Source organism: Pelodiscus sinensis, chromosome 1 (assembly GCF_052426305.1).
Source record: "Pelodiscus sinensis isolate ZL-2025 chromosome 1, ASM5242630v1, whole genome shotgun sequence".
NCBI classification, from domain to species: Eukaryota; Metazoa; Chordata; order Testudines; family Trionychidae; genus Pelodiscus; species Pelodiscus sinensis.
In genome coordinates this window covers 91,822,740-91,836,878 of record NC_143052.1, presented here as the reverse complement: position 1 = coordinate 91,836,878, position 14,139 = coordinate 91,822,740, and the positions used below count along the sequence as shown (strand labels likewise).

Below are 14,139 nucleotides of genomic sequence, written 5' to 3'. Positions count from 1 at the left end.
AGCATGAACACCATCTGCTCCAGTCTGGCCATGGCCACTGCCGTTTAATGAGTTAACTGGTTAAATTTAACCTTTAACCGGTTCACCAATTAAACAGGATTTTACATCCTTAGTCCCATCTGCATTAGCCAGTGAGGCAAAAATTTAATTCCATGTTTTGTAAACCTTTCATTATACTGCAGTGAAAGCTCTTTGATATTTGAGGCACATGCCTGTTACAAGAATTGGAGTCATCAGATTGAAACTTCACACATTCCAACCAGTCTATCCCCCAAATGCCCCTGATGTTCTGGATAAGCATCCCAAACTCAAACCAAAAATACGCCAAGGAACTGCAAGTTCTGTCCAAACCCATAATGGCAGTACTCTTCTGAATGACATAAGAGATCACAGAGCCATTCAAACCAAGAGAAGAAAAAAAAACAAACAGGACAGCCTCAGGATTTGTCTACACATGTCAACACCCAAAAGTCAGCATAATAAAAGTTGGAGCACTGTTAATACTAGCTCCCTCTATCTACAGATCACTATCACATTGGGGGCATCATCATCAACTGTGTGAGCAATGCACTCTGGGTAAGTACTTCACCATGCAGGTTTGACACGTTGGTAGATGTTGAGAGAACTGGCACATCTTGTGACCTTTCTAAATGTCCCATGATGCATTGCTTTTTGTCCCATCCCTTCATGGACTTCTGACTTTCATTCATGCGACTATTTCAATGGCCATTCTTTGCTGTCCACCCTGGCATCTCTTGTAAGGACTGGATCCCACACTTCTCTCCAATGCTCTATTAAGTATCAGGAGGCCATTGCTCATGGCAGTGCAGTTTATCACGAAGTTCCTAACGGAGGATGCCTCGCAGATGCCCAACATTCTGTACGGTACAAACTGAAGCAACTTTACATAGCTTTTGGCATCACAAAGCAGCTGCATATGGCAGACCATCACTTTTGGACTAGGAAAATTAGCATTGAATGGTGGGATTGCATCGTCATGCTAATGTGGAATGAATACTTTTGAATTCAGAAAGCTACCTTCCTTGAATTGTGTGCAGAGCTTGACCAAGATTTGCAGCTCAACACCACCCAAATGAGAGCTACCATCTTGGCAGAATAGTATGTGGCAATCGTCTGAAAGCTTGGACTCCAGACTGCTACCAGTTGGTTGCAAATCAAACTGAAGTGGGAAAGTTGGCCACTGGGGCTCTGTTAAAGCATGTATTTATGACTGTAAGCTGCATCTTGCTACAAAAGGACCATGAGTCAGAAATGTGCCACTTTGGTTCTTGCACAAGTGACTGCAGAATAGTGCAGGAAAGTGTCCTACAATGGGGACAGGAATAAGGTGGCGCTGCACAGAACATGCAGCAGAGGATTAATAACCATCTCCAGGAAAGTATCAGATAGAGGCAGCAAAGGGTAAGGGGGGGGAGAGAAGGGGTACTTTAAAGCAGCAGTACCGCACAGAACCCGTACTCAGGCTCCATGCAGCGCTGCCCATTTGAAACACTGCTGTGGTGTTTCAAAGGAGCAGCGCTGCACAGCTGAGTCCAGGCTCTGTGCGGCACTGCCCCTTTAAAACACCACCACAACATTCCAAAGAGGTAGCGCTGCGTGGAGCCCAGGGTCAGCTCCATGCATCGCTGCTTTGAAATGCCAAGGCAGCGTTTCAAAGAGGCAGCACCACATAGCTGAGCCCGGGATAAGCTGTGTGGCGCTTCCCCTTTGAAACGTCGTTGTGGCATTTGCGTGGAGCCATGGTCAGCTGGGGAGTCCCCAGCTGATTCAGGTTCTGCAGAAATGCCGCACAAAGCCCAGAATCAGCAGGGGAGACCCCAGCTGACCACGGGCTCCACGTGGCATTTCAAAGCAGCAGCGTAGCATGGAGCCTGGGGTCAACAGGAAACTGCTTTGAAAGGCTTCTGCTTCGAAATGCACAAGAGCCCCCGATGGGGACTCCTGTAAATTTCAAAGCTGGCATGCAGCTTACAGGCCCGAGTCAGCAAGACTTCCCACTGGCCCTGGGCTACACACAGATTTCCGCATTCCTCCTTTGAAACGTACAAAAGCCCCAAGCAGGAGCTCTTGTACATTTCAAAGGAGGAATGCAGAAGTGCTTATTCAAGCAGTTGATGGAAATTCCATAAACTACTCGCCTAGTAAATTACTCAATATTTAACATCCTTAGTCTATACTGGCTCTTTGTCAATACAAATGTATGGGAGAAAGAGAAACATCTTTTGTAGGGATAGAAGCATTTTGACACCAAAACCAGGCATTTTTCACAACCAAAGTGACATAGTGTTTACGCACTCATTGTTTTTTCACCAAAAGGCAATTATTGGCTACAATGTTTGGTAATGTAGACAAAGCCTCAGATTCCTAACAGAACACTTTACATGGCCTCAGGGCAGACAGATTATGACTTATAATGACAAACTGATCAGTGGATAGAGGCCAAGGATCCGTCCAGGTGATCATCCTCATGTGACAAAGTAAAAGCTAAAGAGGGAGCTCACTTAAAAAGAAAGCCAAGTTGCATGCAATTACTAAATCTGCTCTCTTGCCCTTAGGGCTAGGAACGGCACTCAGATAACATGATGAGTGTTACAACATCTATTATATCATTGTGAGGGTCCCAAAAACCCTTTGTAATTGTAATGAAGTCCAGGAAAATCTAGAAAGGAAGCCCTGATTTTGAAAATTTTGACACAAACTAATAGTCTCTTGTATTTCATTTCTGCAGCAGTAACTACAGAGTGCCACACAACAACAGAATGACCATGTATTCAGTCCAGGATTCTCTGTTGCTAAGAGCAGTCAATGCCAAATGCTTTGGAGAAAAGTGTGAATTCCCATTATGGCATTTAAATAGTATAATATTGCACAGTGTAGAGAAGTCTCTTGTTGACTTCAACTAATGATCAATTTATGCCCTGAAGCACACTGACTTTTAGTCCTACTAATAGCTGTTCAGTGTAACTACAGGTTACACTCATTCCTATTAACATCATTAGTAGAGACAAAAGAGTCTTTTGTAGGCTTAAGGAACACAGCCTTAGAAAGATAGCTGCTGAGTCAGCAATGCCTGTCTGTTAAAAGGTATGTGTGTCTGGAATTGCAAATCAGGCACCTGACAACATTTCTCTGTATTTTTACTATCTCTTCTCTGAATCCTACTCACTGCTCACTATCTTGGGTTTGGTCAGCAGTCACAGAAGCAGTTCCATTGCACAAGGCGTTATTCCCTAGTCAACCTGATAAAGTTAAGGAATGCCAATCAAATGTCAGCCCAAATGTTGCTCATGTTTTTTGTTCATTTTTTTAAACAAAAGTTGTAACTAGAAATATAGGCCCACCTACATAAACAGTTAACTACAGTGGTCAATATCTAGTTAAATTACCCAACTTCTGTCCCCATCAATGTCACTAAGAATTACATTTTAAATATCTTCCGTAAAATATTTTTAAAGAACAAATTTATTGATCCAAGATGCATTATGTCACAATCAATCATTCACTGCAGAGATTCATGAATCATTAAACTTGGTGTCATTTTTCACTGAGTTATTTAGTGATCCTAAGCTCTGTGCATGTTGCACTTTGTCTTGTCTGAATGATAGCACCCTCTAAAAAACAGTTCCCCCTATTATGCTGGATACTATTTCAGTATCAACCCTCCAGAGTTCAATGTAAACAATCACTAACATTTCCTGCAGTACTCCATGTTTATCCTTGAGGAAAGATGTGAGTGGAGAGGTGCTCGTATTTTTCAGCCTGAACCCTGTTTAGCTTGTTTGTGCCAAGTAGATGATAGCCCACAGTGAGATAGCTACAGATTAAATTCTTAATAAATACTGTATTTTAAGATGTGCCTCAAGAAAAAGAGCATAAACTCTATAGTATATTCAACTGTGGACACTGTAACCACAGCATAAAGGGAAAGGACTGGAAAGAATAAGTCCCCTTCCCTTCCTTTCTGTCCAGTCTAAGAGAATTACATTTTGTGCTAAGGAAAACGACTGTAGGGGGACAGAGGTAATTTTGGCAAGCCTCCAGAGAAAGGTAATCCAAAATCTTCTGAGTTACAAAAATAGATAATCCCAAAAAACAAAGTACCATTAACTTAAATCATCAGTTTTCATCTTGATTCAAATAAGCAAGCAGGAAACCCTGATTTAAATAAACAGATTGTAATTGCAGTTTGCATATGAAGATTTTGGTTATTTATCTAAAGAAACACTGATTCTGTCTGGTACTTTACAAATATGGTAAAGTACATAGTACCTTTACGAATAAAAAACAACCTCTACACTAAAGGTGCTTCTTTTTGCTAACCAAGACAGAGTGCATATTTAAGCTATTACACAGCTCAATTCACATTTATTAAGATTCTTAAATTTCACGATGTTATTATATTAAAAAATTGTGAGTGATGCACATTTTCTTACAAGTAAACCAATGACCTCATAAGTGATTTGAGCAAAACTCTATTTGGAAGAAGCTAATATTTAATTTAAAAAGCAAACACCATCTTTTTATTATTAAATAAAACAACTTTAAATGATAGATACATAACAAAATGTTTATCAAAAAGTTTCTTAAAGCAGGTTTTGTATTTTTTAAAAACTGATCTATTCAACAAAGGATTTTTTTTTAAACAGAGAAATGAAAACTGTTTCTGATCACAATCCTTCAAGATTTTCAAACTAGTAGATCTTTATAAATTAGATGAAAACAAGCTTTCCTACTTTTCAACATCTAATAGGTTTCTTAACTTTGGATGAATTAGTCACAGAAGTAAAGTTACTGAATAACCAAAACGAAGAAAATATTCTCTTCGAACCAGCAAGAGGTTACTGTTCTCAAAAGCTGATTTACCAATTCAACAAACTGGTGCCAGGTTTCTAGCCAGTAACTTCCACTATTCATTAGTGCAGTGTTTCCCAATCAGGGTTCCGCAGACCATCATCAGGGGTTCCGCGAGAAATCGTGGAATAAATAAATAATTTTTTTCTTACAACGCAAGCTGACTTTATATATATTATATATATAAATAAAAATAAAAACAGCTATTTACAAATAAATTTTCTTGACAATAATTTAACAGTAATTGAATTGCGCTCCCCACTGTCAACTTTTTCTGGCCAAGCAAACTCTCTCATAGGTAGGGGTTCCTCGGGATATAAAAAATTTTAAGGGTTCCTCCATGGGGAAAAAGGTTGGGAATCACTGCATTAGTGGTTTGACTTCTTTAAATCTTTTCAGAAAAAATGTGCTGCATAGTATGATTTTTTGTATTTGAACTAAGCTATTTTAATATAGATAACAAGTGTAGTTTAAATTTATCATATTTAAGTAGATTTTTTTAAATGAACCTGTATTTTAAAAAACCAAAAAAATCCAATTTTTTCTTAAACAATTTTATCCATAATTATTGAGAAGTCTCCTACCCTAAATTAAGCCTTGTAGTTCATTAGGAGTCATGTAATGATTCTCCCCAAATGTTCAACAATGGCTTCCACAGCTATTTCAGATTTCCAAACTGAAGATTGGAGATTATAAACAAAAAGGTGCCCAGTGCTCAAACCTCACTGACATCAACTGTACTTTGCAGGATCAGGCCTTAGCTGATTTGTTTCTTCACATGTCAAGGCTTAACTCATTTGCTGTTTCTGAATTCAGTATCCTCCACAACTTTAATAAACTTAACTGGCCATTATAGCCTGCCATGGCAAGAAAGATTTTTCACAGACTCAACATGGGCAAACTGGACTCTCAGAAAAGTGACCCGTTCCCAGAGGATAGCCCAAAGAGGACGACCCTTCCTTTGCTTTTATCTTTGGTTTTGCACAACTGTTCACCACCACACACTGTTCTAATTTTTCCACCCCAAGCTGAATTAAATTTCTTATATGCATCAATGTGGAAGTGGTGTCTGACACCTTCATATTAGTGCACACAAGCAAATTCATGTGGCAGGAGTGGAGCAAAGGGTTTCTGAGTGAAGGGGTGGGCTCAGGATTGGGGTGCAAAGGCTCTAGCTGGGGGTGCAGGTTCTGGGGTATAGCTGGGGATGACTAGCTTAGATTGCAGGATAGGGAGGCTAAATTCTGATTAATCAGATAAATGAGTAGTCAATGGAATTTCCATTGACTACTTGATTAGTCAAGGGAGTGTTCGCTATCCCGCTATGCTTCTGGCTTTGAAATGTGCAAGAGCCACCTGCAGCTCTTGTATATTTCAAAGGAAGAGGCACAGCAGGGAACCTGATCATTTGGGGACGATGCTGCGTACATGGCTTTTGTACATTTTAAAGGGAGAGGCGCAGCAGCCAGGACCCCACACTTTTAAGCTAGCTCCCTCCAGCACCGTCTCCCCGTCCCCTTGGTGCCTCCGATACAGAGGCAGCAAGTGGGGGGGAAGCAACTAGTCGAGCAGTGACTCGACTACTTGATAAACCTAGGCTTATTGGGCAGTTGACTAGTTGCTTACATTCCTAGAGCAGGAGGGGATACAAGTTCTGATGTGTCAGTGTGGGCTTGCTTTGAGGTAAGATGAGGGCTTGCAGCGCAGGAGAGAGATCAGTACTGAAAGGTCTCAAGGTGGTTAGAAAGTGGGCTCAGATTACATGGCCTGCTCTCTGCTGGGGACAGTGAGGTGGAGCCAGCCACTGCAGCTTAGTACTGGGGCCAGCAGGAAGGGGCTCCTGAGTGGGACCTAATGGGAAGCAGCTTCAACATGCAGCTTAGGGGAAACTTACACCACACAGCATGTGGTAATTATTCTGCCATTTACACTGGTTAATAATCCATAAGTGTTCATTGTTAGAGCCTTCTGGAACTTCAGAAGCCAACAGTAACCAATCCTTCTCCTTGGAAATCAATTTTCTGCAGCTTTGCATCAGTTTCCTATACTTATACCTGCTCTGGATTACAAACTATGCATATTAATTATGTATTACAAATGTCAGTGGCATATATTCAAAGCATGTGCCATGTGAACTTGCTGTGTCTGCTGAAGCCTGGTTACTAGGAAAACAGACATCATAGAGGACTGTGTCACTTACCATTCTTCCTCTCACTTAGAGGAGGGAGATTGGGGTTTCGACCATGGTGAAGGTTCAGGGTCAGCTCGGGCTGCAGGGAGAGCTCCTGCAGCTCATTGGCAACAGCTTCGCTCTGGGGACTTGGTGCCGCAGAAAGCGACACCAACACTGGTTCATCATCATTTTCGCCAGCCCCTCCTCCGTCCAGCCCATTTCCAGCAATGGCGGAAGGGGGCAGGCACACCACACCGGAGAAATCCACTTTGGCTTTCGTGATGGCAACCTGCTAAAGAGACAGAGAATGCAAGTTTGATACTTATTTAGGGTTCATTTTCAGCTGAGTTCAAGTCAAATCCAATATTAGCCACTCAAACACAGTAAACACACACTGTTACAACTCATATGGTATTTTCTTCCACTGCCGAGTCTGCTTGCTAGCCACACTACTAGGCATAGTTACCCTCCTCCTGCTCTCTACCCATCTAAGACAAGCATCATCAACTTCTTAATATTTAATTCCCGCATTTTGGAGAGTGGTAAACATCACAAGTTTGATTCTGCTTACCTTCTCTATCTTCCAGTTAACTATGTTTACTTAGCTTTCCTGCTGATCTCTTTTAAGTGCTCTCCTTGTTTTATAATAATATATTGTCTTTAAAGGTTAATTGTCAATGTGAAATCTAGCCAGTTTCTAAAAGGGAGTAATTTCCAGGGACTACATACATCTGAGTTCACCGGCCGATTTATGGTTTTATACATTTTCTCCCATTATGCCTGTGTAAACAGTGAAAGTGTACTATGGAAAAAAACAACGTATTGTCAATGACACAGAGTAAACAAACAGAACAGTTTTCCCCCCTTTCATTTCTGATCAATAGCAACGTAAAAGATTAGATTAAGAGCATCAATTATCCAAAGAATTAGCATAATCAGATTAATGTAAATATTTAAAACTCCAGGATGTACTTTTATGCAACCCCTTTCCAATGACTTAAATATCCAAGATAAGTAGTTTATCCGGATACACAAACCGAAGCATGCTGGCTGGCTGCCTGCCATTTGAAAAAAAAAAAAAAAAAAAAAATCAGTGAAATGGTTACTAAAATTAATATTTACATGGTAATGGCAATTATGCTGGAACATTCAGATGCAGTTGAGATGAATAGGGGTGGCAGTTTCCCGCTCCTTAGCGCTGCTTCTAAACTGAGCAGCCAGTCCTGCACTACTTTGATTGTGCTGAAGTCATCAAATCTCAAGGCTTTTCAGAAGCTAAACTTCCATTTTAAAGAGTTGTGAATTAATTATGAAGAGGTAAAAATCAGAAGGAAATCCTTATCTCATAAAACCCTTCAAACAGTGTAAAGCCCTAAATATTGTGTAGAGTTTTCTATTTTTCTTAAATGAACAGGAACTTTTTTAAAGATTTCCATGGTCTTTCCATTCCTTGCATCTATATTGAGCCAAATGGCCAGCACATAAGATCTAATGTGAAACCATTTGAAAAATTGGTTCAAACTGTTTTCCCATACCCTTTTTGTAGGCAAGGCTTCAATTATTTTGCTTCCATTTCCCTTGCTTCTTCTCCTTTCCCTCCCCCCATCTCAGAGATGATAGTTTTCATAGTGCTTTGCAAACAAAGACTTTTTCTTATTAGAATGCTTAGTGACTTGTCCACATTGTGTATCTCATAACTTGGGATCAACATGGCTACAACACTATAAATATAGCATATGCACAAACAAATATTAAGAACTGGTGGCAAACTGAGTTATTTCAGCCATGATTAAAAGTCTCAGAGGATTAGTCATGTTAGTCTAACTGAACAAACAAACAAAAAATGGCCTTCCAGCACCTTAGTGACTAATGAATATGTAGAGGATGTTCAGGTCATGGACTAATTAAGATAAGCAAGGGGAAGGAGGTAGAATCAGAAAGTAAAGGAAGTAGTAAAGGAAATCAGTGTTTTTTTCTGACAATACTCCAGTAAAGTGAAGCAGATTCAAGGTTGCTGCAATATGAAGTATTTCGCTATACATCGCACTTGGTTTAGAATAGGTCTACACTCTTGTAAGTACATTTCATCTTCAACATAAATTTTACTTTCAAGCAGATATGAGCAAAATCTTAAACTCTGTCTGCATTGTATTTCATACTTATGCATAATTTCTCCCTTTGGAGAGCATGGGAGTCCTGCTCCACATTGTATATAACTTTACAAACATTACCTGCAAAGGAAAAACCATCAGTCTGACACCATCAGCCCCTCCCCCTCCCAGCAGACCAGGCTTTTCTTGCCTACCCCTGGGGTAGAGCAGCTGGGGCGCTGCCGGGTTGGTCCCGCAGCGCCGCTCCCTGGCGCTACTGTACCAACCGGGCAGCACCCCAGCTGCTCTGCCCCAGGCATCCTGATTCAGCCGCTGCTGGTCAGTTTCAGCAGTGGCTGAATCAGGACGCTTGGGGCAGAGCAGCTGGGGTGCTGCTGGGTTGCTCCAGTAGTGCCAAGGAGCGGCGCTACTGGAGCAACCCAGCAGCACCCCAGCTGCTCTGCCCCAGGCGTCCCCACGTCAACAGCTGCTGAAACTGACCAGGGGCTGACTACAGGAAGCTTGAGGCAGAGTTGCTCTGCCCCGGGCTTCCTGGAACCAGCCGCTGATCAGTTTCAGCAGCAGCTGACTTGGGGACGCCTGGGTTTCTTAAGTTGAATCCTATGTAAGTCAGAACTGGCGTCCAGATTCAGCCGCTGTTGAAACTGATCAGTTTCAGCAGCGGCTGATGCCAGTTCCGACTTATATACAGATTCAACATAAGAACAAACCTACAGTCCCTATCTTGTACGTAACCCAGGGACTGCCTGTACTAAGATGCAAAGACTGCTCAGATTCAGTCATCACTTAGAGAAGCAGCAGCTGTGGTAGTTTGTTAAAAGCTAGTTTTGTTTGACAGAATGTGGTACGGTGCTTCAAATGCAAAAAATGCTGAATCTTGTCTTCTATAGAAAGAAGTTTGATCTTTTTAGTGGGTTTCCTGTATTGACACCCCTTGTGCCACATGCACAATAATGGCATTTTACAGCAAGCTGTCAATTACGTACATTAATACGTAGTAAGGATGTTAAGGACTAGTCGACTATCTGATCAGCATTTGCTTATATAGGATAGTCTCTTGATTAGTCGATTCCCCCCCCCCCCCCACCTTGCTGCCTCTATCAGACAGAGGCAGCAAAGGGGGAGGGAGGGAGAGAAGGGGTACTTCAAAGTGGCAGCGCCACACAGCTGAGCGGGAATCAACGGTGCAGCGCTGCCCCTTTAAAACATCGCCTCCGCATTTCGAAGGGCGCAGCCGTGGAGCTCAGGGTCAGTGGGGCACTCCTCAGCTGATCCCAGGCTCCGCGTGCCATTTCCCCGGAACCCGGGGTCAGCTGAGGATTCCCCAACTAACCCCTGGTTCTGGGGAAATGCCATGCAGAACCTAGAGTCAGCTGGAGAATCCCCCACAGATGCCGGATTCTGCTGAAATGCCTCATGGAACCGGGATCAGTTGGGGAGTCCCCCGCTGACCCTGGGCTCCATAGCTTTGAAATGCCCAAGAGCTACCAATGGGGACTCTTGTACATTTCAAAGCAGGCAGCCAGTGTAGCCACTGGCCCCAGGCTGTAGGTGTAGTTCCGCATTCCTCCTTTGAAATGTACAAGAGCCCCAAGGGCTCTTGTATATTTCAAAAGAGGAATGCGGAAGTACATATCAACTAGTCAATTAACCACAGTTTAACATCGTTAATACTTTGGAAGAATTTTCTGCTAGGTTTTTTGTGCTGCCACTCTTTCTAAAATAAAGAATATTTTTGTACAGAGACAAATGTACTATATTATGAAGAAGTAAATTGCGTAAGAAGTTTGATGGAGAATTCTAACCTAAAAGTAAGGAATCAATAAGCATTCTGAGGAACGAGGGCCTTCAGATTTAACTCCATTTCCATGTCAATCAAAAAGTTTACATTGAGAATAGAAATAACTCTCTCTGGAAGCAGTCAATGAAGACTAGAATTAGTCATGCATATAGCAAGAAACTGAGCTGCTAAGTAGAAACAAGACACTCTTCCCTCCTCTCCAGCTTTAATTTGCCCCATTTTCTCCTAGGTTTTGAAAGCATCAGACCACTCCAATTTCAAGAGTCTGTAGCCTCTATAACAGAGGCCACACAAACACACGTCAAGATTTAGGATTGTTACAGATATTAATATTTTTATAAACTTTCTAGAGACTAACATACTGCCAGAGAGAAATACACAACATGCTCTTTCCAGGGAGCTGGGAGAGAAATCAAAAGTGTTCCTACAGTCTCTCTAGCCAAATACCCACACATTCATTAGCATCTTAATGCTGTGAATGCTGCAGTGAGAGTTCCACATAGAGGAGGAATTCAGTCCTTAACACTGAAATTTTTAATCAATCAAAAAACAGCAATAGCTTCCACAATATGAAATGCCAGTAAATACTAATGGGAAACCCTCCAGGACAAAACATTTTAAAATAGGGAAACGTGGAAAGAGGAAAAGTGAAACACATACCATATGTTTTCCCAGTAAAGTGACAACACTGCTATGAACTGCATTTCCCATTCTTCTTTCCTTGAAATCTGTTTGCATTTCATGTTGCCATGGTAATAGCAATTTCTACCAATTTAAGAATTGCTAAGCAACCTAAAGCAGCTAACAGCGTCAGCGTGCATATGCAGCACAGCTATTTTAGGATGAAGTAGTCACTTTTTTTAAACTTAAGAACACCCTTCTGTTAAATGTCTGTGCCAGCTGTGAGCAGCCAGCCAAAAGAAGAGTTAATCTTGAAGCAGAGTGGCTTTAAATGGATTAGGATTTGAGATGAATGGAGCAGAGAAGAAAGAGACCATGTCATGTTGTGCCCAGAGGCATCAGTGCCTCCAGGTCATCACAACTCAACAGAATAATCCGAAAGAAGGAAAATCTGAAGCATATGGCAGCTTCAGCAATGATAAATGGAGAGACTGCCAAATAAAAATACTCTGTATATTATCCACAAATATCAGTGTCTAATCATGGTAAAGGTAGAGGCCTATGGTTGCTCAATTGTTGCAATACTGAATTCTGATCTTTGTCCCCTTTCCCATTAAAAAACCGTACTTAGTTAACTGGTTAATGGCTGCCAATGTTTCAGCCACAAAGCAGCAGAGAAACTGGTGAAGTGGACAGCTGCTGGGGCAAAGGAAAGGGTGGACTGAACCACAGTCTAAAAATGCTTTGGAACTGTTATACAAATTCCAAACACAACTGCCATAAAATCTCTCATCACTTAGATTTCTCCAACTACAGAGTCTTGTACCAGATTGTTCAGGACTACAGATATATAGTAAAACACCAGGAAGCAGTTACAAAACAAGACCACGTGTACACTCCATGAGGAAGCATAGGCTTGTTCAGACACCACTTGAATCCCAACCGCAGAAGAACATAATTTTACATAAAAACATGGGGCATGAGGCTATTACAGGAATTCATCCCTGATCCGACTTTTTTTCCCCCCTCAATTCTAAAAGACACGCAGAAGTAAATAAATCCTTTTTAGTTAAGAAAACTGAGACTGGAAGTAACATTTCTGTTCCCACTTAGCTCCCCACAGTGTGATATTATACATAATGTCTTCAGTGGAAAGTTTTCTAAAGGCATACTAGATTTTCAGAGCCAACTCTCCCAGTTCCTGATAGCCATCTTCAAGCAGCTTCTGAGGAGGGTATTTTTCCAAGAAGATATATGCATATTCATTTTAATCTTTAAACTGAATGAGTGAAACCAAAGTCCTGGTTTCCAAGATTTCTATAAGCTCTGAAACACTGCTTTTTCCTTCAGATTCTTTCACTTAAACAAGTGAACACTCAAACTGCCCCCAAGAAAACACCCATGTGACTTTTTGTGACTGAAAAATCCTGAATTTCAAACTCAAAAACAGCATACACAGCCTTAAACAATTCACATACCGGACTATGATAGAAGGATTAGACAATGTTAGTTTGCTAGCTTACCCACTGCTTTCAATAAACCTCTACTTCCCTTCATATTAGCCACACTAAGTAAAAACATTCATGCAACACATACAAACAGAAAAGATAAGGAACAGATGGGTATATTGCCAGAACTGAACCGAACAGTCTTAAAGACAGTATATTGCCCCAATTAAGAGTAGGGGACAGGCCATCTTTGAAGATTACCTGAAATCTTTTCACTGTTGCCTTGAGCAAATTTGTTAATATAAGATCCAAAACAAAACATGTTGGAGCCAGCAAGGACCTTGCAAGAAATTTTATCAGACTAAGGGTCTGGACAGTTTGTTAGGGCTTAAAAGGAGGAGATGGCAAGAAAGAGCATGCCTGATGTAATTACATTGAAAACATCATCAGCTGTACATGGCTGATAAATCCCTGGAGATAAAGGCAATTCTTCCATTAGCTTAAAAATAAATAAAAAAAAAAAACTTTCTACCAGGACCATATTTCTAATGCACTACAGAAATTTTCCTCATAATATTCACATTAATTTCACTCAGTCCAGCTATCATGAAGTTTAGACAATCTTATAACAATCCATCATCAAATGACCATTTATTTCTTAAATACATGAATAGCAGGGTCAGAAATACAGACCAGAACCCAAATATTTTCAAATGTATTTCATGATCCAATACTTGTAAGAATCATTCTGTGCCTTTCAAACTCTTTGAACATTGCAACAGAAGCCTGGCTATTAAAAAAAAAAAAAAAAAAAAAAAGGACAAAGGATTGGGTTCAGGTAATCAGAAGTGTCACCTTTCACAATTTTAACAATCTCATGGTGTGGTATTTACTAAACTAATCCTGCAGTAAAACATGTAAATAACCTCCTTTTCCCATTAAAATCCATACTAAAGCCTTACAGTGCACAAGAGGGAAATAATTCCTTCCAGTTTCTATTCAACTTTAAACTGGCAAAAGTCACCAAATGACTAGAAAAAATGTTGCTACATGGATATACTCAGTGTAACATGCAACTACAACAGCATGTCAAAGTCTGTTTACACTTGACAG

At 40.9% G+C, this 14,139-nt stretch overlaps 1 protein-coding gene across 4 annotated transcripts in view; it reads right to left on the bottom strand.

Moving 5' to 3' along the window:
• Positions 1–14,139, bottom strand: part of MRTFA (myocardin related transcription factor A) — a 160,534-nt gene that overhangs the window by 146,090 nt on the left and 305 nt on the right. For 3 of the 4 annotated variants that reach the window (XM_089775501.1, XM_089775504.1, XM_089775506.1), the window contains exon 2: positions 7,073–7,337. The gene's annotated coding sequence lies outside the window, so the exon portion shown is untranslated. The remainder of the gene's footprint in view (positions 1–7,072; positions 7,338–14,139) is intronic. The other variant, XM_089775503.1, reaches the window with a different exon arrangement.